The sequence below is a fragment of the Peromyscus eremicus genome, chromosome 12 (assembly GCF_949786415.1).
Source record: "Peromyscus eremicus chromosome 12, PerEre_H2_v1, whole genome shotgun sequence".
Classification (NCBI taxonomy): Eukaryota; Metazoa; Chordata; class Mammalia; order Rodentia; family Cricetidae; genus Peromyscus; species Peromyscus eremicus.
Genome location: NC_081428.1, coordinates 44,366,961 through 44,375,353, shown reverse-complemented (window position 1 = coordinate 44,375,353; position 8,393 = coordinate 44,366,961). Strand labels below are relative to the sequence as shown.

The 8,393-nt window shown below is 40.1% G+C and overlaps 1 long non-coding RNA gene across 1 annotated transcript; it reads right to left on the bottom strand.

Moving 5' to 3' along the window:
* Positions 1-955: 955 nt before the first annotated feature.
* Positions 956-5,975, bottom strand: LOC131922376 (uncharacterized). The gene is made up of 3 exons (XR_009382258.1): positions 5,698-5,975; positions 1,266-1,434; positions 956-1,036 (listed from the first exon to the last, which is right to left on the bottom strand). It is a non-coding gene; the product is annotated as an uncharacterized LOC131922376 (long non-coding RNA).
* Positions 5,976-8,393: the final 2,418 nt, after the last annotated feature.

Below are 8,393 nucleotides of genomic sequence, written 5' to 3'. Positions count from 1 at the left end.
ACACATATTGAGCTGAATGGCTCACAAGCTTTCTTATTACCATCTTATTAACACCAGTTAATAAGAATGTTGAAGATCAGTAAGATGTTGATGACACACTATTTCTTGAGGAAGAATGGATAAATCATGCAGTCCCCCACATTCTGACAAATGTTAATGGTAACCTTTCATATGATGGGAATTATCCCAATGCTTTTCTCCTTGGGTTTCTACCAGTTTCTCTCCATTAGTCATGGTTTCTGTCCCTAGAGTCACAAAAATAGAAGACAGTATCTTAAGTCTATGACAATAATTTACCAAGTTCTTAGACACACAAGAAATAGTTTTCTTTTTTCAGCCTTCCCCACCCCAAACAATTCATGATTGTTCCTGAAACTGCATGAGAGAATATGGTAACTGACACCACTCCCTAGAGCCCCACCATTTCAAGTAGAATCATTTTTTTCTTTCCTTTTAAAAAAATGAATTTTTCATGACAGGGTTTCTCTGTGTGGCCCTGGCTGTCCTGGGATTCACTCTGTAGACCAGGGTGGCCTTGAACTCAGAGATCCACCTGCCTCTGCCTCCGGAGTGCTGGGATTAAAAGCATTCGCTACCTCCACTTGGCAAGAATAATTTCTTAACTTTCTAAATTCCACTGCTGTTTTCTCTTATAAATGAACATGACGAGGTTAAACCTGTTATAAACAAACACTTTCTAATATATTTAATCTTCCTTTTCCCATCCTGTCTACATAAGACAATTGTAGGAAGAAATGAGAACAGGTTTATTCAGGCCTAAAAGTGTATTGCGCAGGCTATGACAGGCCTCTCACTGCTCAGGTCTTTATAACTTTGGATTCAGGTCACAGTTCTGGAAAGTCGGACCCTGTTCTTTGTTAACAGTGCTTCAAGCGTCATTCCAAGCATCCAGCTCCTAACACAAGGCTTCTCTGATGCTGTGGTACAAAATCCAGGGATGGTAGAGTTGGCATCTCAAGGGAGCAATCTTCAACACAGAGATGGCTGCTGATAGACAAATGCTTCTCTCTCTTGTCTATCAGAAAGACATTTATGAGATAAAATTTATTAAGAATCATGAGATGCTCCTGCCTTACACAGCATTAACAACAGTGAGCTCTTGACAATGCTACCTTGCTTTTCTTTGCTATGTGCCCAGATTCAACACCCCCACCCCGCCCCGTCCTTCCTCCCTGTTCCCTACCATCACATTCCCAAGTAGAACGCATCTACCTTTTGTTTCAGGCACTACGTTCAAGACTAACCTAGATCAAAGCAGTAGGTTGGCAGGCTGCTGTTATTACATAATATCGGAATATGATTGGCTTGACTTTGTGCAAGCTACAAAGCAACGCTCATTCTGTTGGCCGCATTGTTGGTGGCTTCCATCTTGGTCCTTTTTGAAAGCTCACAGTCCACTCTGAGCCTGACCGCCTAAAGAAAAACAGAAAGGTGGTACAAGTTAGCCTGTGACTGAATAGGCAATTTTCCTTGCGATGACGGCTCTGAGCACTTTTCCCGAGGAAGAAGGGTCCTTGGCAATTTGGATGGATACTCCAGGGTAATGTGGATGAGTCCTCATTCTAATTAATCAGGGAAAGCTCTCGGTTGCTCTGGAAACAAGCACACCACGTTCTTAAGACTCCTTGGTAAAAGGCTACATCTTTCACTGCTATAATTTTTTTCTGTTAAGAAAATCAAACGTAACTTTAAAAATGTCTGCTTCACTGAAATACTTAGAGGGTTTTCTTCATTCATGAAAAGAATTACAGAAGGTCCACAGAGATACTAGTGAGCTACTAGGAATAAATTAAGACTGCCCATATGCTACCCCGGGGTAGAGGCGTTGACAATTCTTTTTGTTGTTCTTGTTGCTTAAACTCATGAGGTTCTAAGGGCACTATAAAGAACAACATTGGTTACAACCGCTCCCTTATAAAAGCTCTAGTGGGGCAGAAGATGAGAAAACCAATAAATTAGTACCTAAAGCATATTACATTTGAAATAAGAACTACAGACAAAAATAAACTATGGATGGCGGTAGGGACAAAATTCTGTTCCTTCTACAAACTTCTATGTAAGTCCTCACAACCAGGGCCCCATAACTTGTGTACCCGGAGACTGTATGTTTAATTATGTTCATGTGTCTGTGCGTAGGTATATGGAGGTGCCCACGGAGGCAAGAAACGTGTCAGATGCCCCCCACACACCCCACCCAAGATGCAGTTACAAGAAGCTGTGAGCTGCTTGAGGTGGGCTTTGGGAACAGGACTTTGGTCCCGTGTAAGAGCTGCAAGTGCTTAACTCCTGAGCCACCTCTCCAGGCCCTGGAGGCGAGACTTAAGGAAATGATTTAAGTGAGGACCTCAGGGTGGCCCCTACTCTAATTCACATCCTTGCCAAGAGGAAGTCTGGGCTCCAGATCCTGCACACAGGAACAAAGCCTCAGGAGAAGCCAAACTTACCAACACCTTGACTTTTAGCCTCCACAACCAACAAGTTTCACTTAAGCAGGCCATTTACTCTGTGTATTAGCTGTCAGGGCCTAGTAAACTAATGCACACAGAGAGAGAATATGCAAGATTTGTTTGGTTTCTTTCTTTTTTTTCCCCCTTCAGGCCTCACAGAGAAAATAAGATTTCAACAAAGACCCAAAGAAGAAAAAAGTCAGCCAGAGGATATTTGGGAGAGGATTCAGGAGAGGGAGGGAGACACAATTCCAGGAGCCCTGAGCTGGAGGGATGCCAGTGTGGTCTGAGACTTAAGCATTAAAAGATGAGCAAAGAAAGGGCATGAAGAGGAGGCAAAGGCAGCCTGTGTGAGTGAGGTTCTCAATCTATGCTGTGCACTGAGGAAATGTTCTGAAGACCTGGGAAGACATTTTGTCCAGATTGGTGTGACGGTGTGAGCCTGGTGGGTAGGCAGAGCCTACACAAAAGTACAGTCACATACAACACAATTCTCCTTCTGCATGGTAACTTTCCATTTAACTGTGTTACTTTAAAATGACTCTTAAAATAGATATAAAATATATAGCTCTCTAAATAGATAAAAAACTGTAAAGTTATTTACAAGAACAATTAATTCCATTGATGGCAAACTTGGTTTCTGGATCAATTCTCTGTTGTAAACAGGTAAACATTCTGGAAAAAAATGTATTTAATAAAATTGAGAGTTCAGCAATTATCTTCTCAATAGCTTTCCACTCCTTACTCTTTCTCCTTCCCTTCTGGGATTTTCATGTGTTTTAGGTTGCCTATTACTATTTTATAAGTCACTGAAACTCCAGCTATTAAACAACAACAACAAACAACGTTTTCCTCTATGTACTTTAAATTCAGACAAATTCTCCTGACTGTTCATGTTTAGTAAAGCACGCCTCGTGGGTCAACTCTACTGATAATCTCTGATGATTTCAGTTATTTGTCCAGTTAGGATTTCCATTTCATTCTTTTTATGTCGGTTGTATTTCTCTTGAAATTTCCTATGTCTTTATCTATGAAATCAACCCTTAGTAAGAATCCTTTAATAGACTTGTCATGCTATCCCATATTCCTTTCTATTAACCCTAGCCTCGAGACATCTGTTTCCTTTGGTTTGTGATCAAGGTGATAGCGTAGAATTATTCGAGGAGCTTAAGGAAGATTTAGGTCAATTGGATAATTAAATTAAAAAAAAAAACTTATGCAAGTCTCCAAAATTAATTTTAGGTAGTAGATCAAACACTCTCACACATAAGACGGTAATAGAGGCAAATGTCCTTGTGAGCTTGTGGGCAAGAAATGATTATTTATAGGTTACTCAAAGTACTGACCTTGGGGAAAAAACTACATTCATTAATTAAAAAATCTAGCAAGGAGATGGTTAAAACACAAACTGTAGAAGAGAAAAATACATTTGTTTGTGGAACTACACAGCTGGAATTTGTAAGTGTGAAGTCAAGTATAAATGGCAGTCAATAGAAATAACTAAAGAGCCCTTTACTAAAGAGGATATGTAAGTGGCTTAATTATTTCCCGATAGACACTTTCTGTTATCAGTTAGCAAAGATTTATAAATTAACACCATATAACCACTGAATATTGGCGAAGGTGTGGAGTACTGAGGTCTTTTCACATAAGGCGAGTGGGACTGTAAATTTGAAAAGCTTGTGCTGTAAATATAACTGAGCCACAGCACTGGCCATGTCTGAGCTATTCAACATGCAGGCATGTTGAATAGAGGAATGTATCTACGTAAAAACATACAAGACTAATATTTATTCATGTGAGTATTATTTGTAAGAACAATAAATGTACAGTATCACTATGGGAGACCAGGCACAAAACACTTCCTTACTACATGTTTCAACTAGTAGAAAATGATCATAAGAAGCAAGTCTCTAGGCAAGATTATTGGTTGTTTGGGGCTGAAGGGGATAGGGAGTAACTTCAAAGGGTAATAAGCAAAGGACATGGAGTTGCTTTTCAGGTGATGAAAGTGATCTAAAATTTGGTAATGATTGCCCAAAGTGAATATAGTAAAAAAAAAAAGTCACATACTTAAATGGATGAATTGTATGGCATGAACTATATCTCATAAGTACCATTATTAATAAAATATTTTGTGTATATTAAAAAAAACTGGAGGCCATACAACATGAAGAGTAAAGCAATATTTTAAAGAATCATTACATGGAACAACACGCATGAACTCAAACATAGTATAGAACAAAAGGACCAGGTCTTATAGACTATTTGATGAATAACTATTATGACAGAAAAAACAATGTCTAGAATACTTAAGGTTAAGGCAATATCTATATTTAGGGAGAGTGTGCTATCTTTGCTACTGACTGGGATGAAGGATGCTTGTAACAGTTTATATTATCTAGATGTGGTTGCCAGAATATGTTTGTTTATGTACTGAACAGTGTTTGTAATTGGTGCGCTATTTTCTGTGCTGTATTTCAACACATGTTAAATTGCTTTAAAAACTTAGCTGTTCAGTAAGTGGTCTTACCAAGTAAGCACTGGGAAAAAAAGGACTAAAAGAATACACATAAATATTTTCAAGTTCTTTTAAATGTACTGGGATTATGTAGAATAATTTCAATATTGTTCTATACACTTTTCATTATTTTTCAAATGATCACACTGGATATATTATCACAACAATGGAGCAATTATCAAAATATAATAGTTTATCTTGTATTATTTTTACAGTAAGCTAATTTAACCAAAATGTAGGATTTTTGCTTCCCATGGGAAGCGACTGCTACTTCAGAATAAAAAGACTAGACGGTGTGGCTACTGTTCCGAGGGGTTCCTGGTGATCTTGACTGGCAGAAACTTACCAAGCAACCGGCCCTAGGAGGAGGAGCAACCAGGTGCGTGGGATTCCCGGGGCGTTGAGCAGAGCCTGAGCAAGTAAAGCCTAAGCATCCTTACAGAACCTGGGTCCTTTCTGCGAGCACCAGGGAAGCGGCGCAGGGCTCAGCGAGGCTCCCACAAAGTGAAGAATTAGCCAGCCTTTGCAATCTGCAAGCGTGTAAGGCCCCCGAGGCCGTGAGTGGGTGTTTCCTCCTCTTCTACAAGGTTGTGAAAGACGAGTATGTGACAGATTTGGCTCTTCACCAGGGGGAAAAAACCACACAGAACTGATGACTCTGTAATCGGCGACTCTCCAGACGGATCTTAAGGCATGTAAAGTTTTTACCTGGGCAGGCGAAGAACCGGCGAGGAGCGGAATGTGGCCGGATGCCTCCTGCGATGCAGGATGCCCGATGCAGGATGCACCCGGGAGGTGCAGGATGCTGGGACTCCGGGGGGCGGAGTCCACTCGGTGTCAGGATGCAGCCCGGGTAGGACAGGAGGACATTCGCAGCACTTCAGCCGATTTAGAGCAGCGGGAGCCGCTTCCCACTCGAGTGAGGTTCCTCGCGGGTCCGGGCAGCCAACGCTGAGCGGTCTTTCTTTTCTTCGGTTGCCGGGATCTACACCTTTCTGACCGGTCGGCTCCCGACTTTGCAACTTTGGTAGCAGCGCGGCGTGGGCGAGGCTGGCTGCTCTGCGCATGCGGGGTACCGGTCCAGGCCCCGCCCACTGCTCAGGCTCCACCCACCGCTTAGCCCGGCGGCTTGCTGAGCAGTGGTTAAGAACTGGTCTCTCCTGGTGTTTGAGGGCGGAAGGACACACAGGATTTTGAATTAGTTGTGGACATTGCCTTCAGCCAGAAATTCAGCCCATACGGGACCTATGAAAACGGCAAAGTTCTGTGCTTCCACCTACTTTCTCAGAATAAGCAATCTTTCTTCACCAGGGTTTCTCAACCACCCACGGTGGTGGCTATTTGGTTTGGGTGATCTTGGGGTGTGTCGATAAGCTGTAGTGAGTATTTTGCAGCATCCCTGGTTTCTAATCACTAGATTCCGGCTTCAACCCCCACCTCGGGCGATTCTGACAAACAAAATGTCCCCGAAGTCGGCTAAGTATGTGCATGTACTTGGGACCTAGCAGAATTGTCCATATTGACTACTATTCCACAGGCTTAAAATGCAGGGGACAGGAAATAGGAAAAAGTAACTTCAGTCTGATAGAGTTAATATGCTTTAATTCCCTCAGTTGTTCCCAAACCATTCTTTTTTACTTTATTGTTTGTTGGTGCAATTTAAATCAAGGATTAAGTCGATCACATACTGCATTTAGATGTCAATTATCTTCAGTTTCCTTCCATTCAGGGCAGTTTCTCATCCCGTTATTTGCTGTTTTCTTGCTATCGACCGGCGTGGGCGTTCTTCTAGAATACCCTTCACTCTCTGTATTTGATTGTCTCTGCCTATTGATAAGACTGGTGGAAATTCTACCTAGATGATGATACATCCAGTTCTGTTTTCAAATGGCCTCTGCCTAGTCTAACACTAGTTCATTTTATGAAGTCCCTGTCCTTCTTTCCTCCAGAGATGTGGGATACTATCTATGTAAATTTCTACATTGTAGTTAGGTCTGTGTCTATGTTTTTTTCCCCCCACATTGATTAGATATTGTCACATTCTAAATTTACCCTGTTTTAATTATAATCTGTACAGTCTATTGAAATGTCTGAAAGGGTTAGGCCAGCCTCATCGCTGCTTGCTTTTTATATTCTTGTTTTTCTATATAAACTATAGACTATAGCTTCATTGAAATACTTTTAAAGAAATTGACCATAATTTGCTGTGTTGTCCTACCAGAGAAAGGGGTTATTTTTCCTTTCACTTCAGACCCGGTTTTCTGCCGTTCAGGAAGACTTTTTAGTGTTTTCCATATAGGATGCTTACATGTCTTGCTAATTTTATTCCTAGGATGGTTCCTTTTATGTTTGTACTGTAAATAGGATCATCCCTGCAATTGCTTGTTGCCCCAAACAATGAACATAATGATTTCTGTATGTAATTTTATATCTTGCTATTATATTTAATTGGTTATTGATTCAGGAGGTTTTCATTGAAAGCATCTCTATTCTTTTCTGTAATTGCAGCCCTTGCTCACCGAGGCTCAAATTGCCCGTCCTTGATACTTGTACTTCCCGGACACAACTTTAAGTGCCTTGATGGTGTCCTTGTTCCCGCTATGTCAGAGTCCTCTAGTCTCATTTGGGTGTTCTGTACTGCACTGCTCCAGACCTAAACTCAACCCTTCCAGGGAGTTCTTCCGGCTTCCATGGCAAAGGGCGTCTGGAGAACGCAGTCTGTGTACTTGAGGATGTACCTGGCTTGACATTGCTTTTTACTCTTCCAGAAAAGATTTAGAAAATAGGTATTTTTTTGGAGAAGAAAAGAAACCCATAAATTTGTGGTAATATTCAACTTCTAACGAAAGATTATAGGATAACTATTTGATATTATGTTGCTACTCTTCTCTCTCATGTTGTAAATGATAAATTCTTGAATGTTATGATTATTTACCTTGCCCTACAATATTATAACCACTAATAAAATGCTAATGTAGTTAATCTATCAGGATTTGTTTTACATTGCTTAGTTAAAAATAAAATTAAAATACAAGCTGTGGAAAAAAATACTCTCATCTTTAAATGTATTCTTTTGAGTGAACTATCTAACTTATTTATTTAAATTTCTAGTCTTTATTAGTATAGATATCTACATCTCTCATTTTTATTCCAAACATTATTCAGACTGTTGTTGTGTTTTTATTTTTGCTAGAAATTTTTAATATCAACTGACACTTCCTTTTGTCTAAGCTTTAATAGAAAAATTGAAAATGTCAAGGTCAGAGATTTTTTTTATTACAGTTTGATGCTGTGATTTCTGATTTTATCATACTGCTAATAGAGAATATTATTTTGTGTTATATTTCTTCATGCACTTTATCGAAGTAGGCCTAATTTGCCTATAAATGCAAATCCTAGGAAAT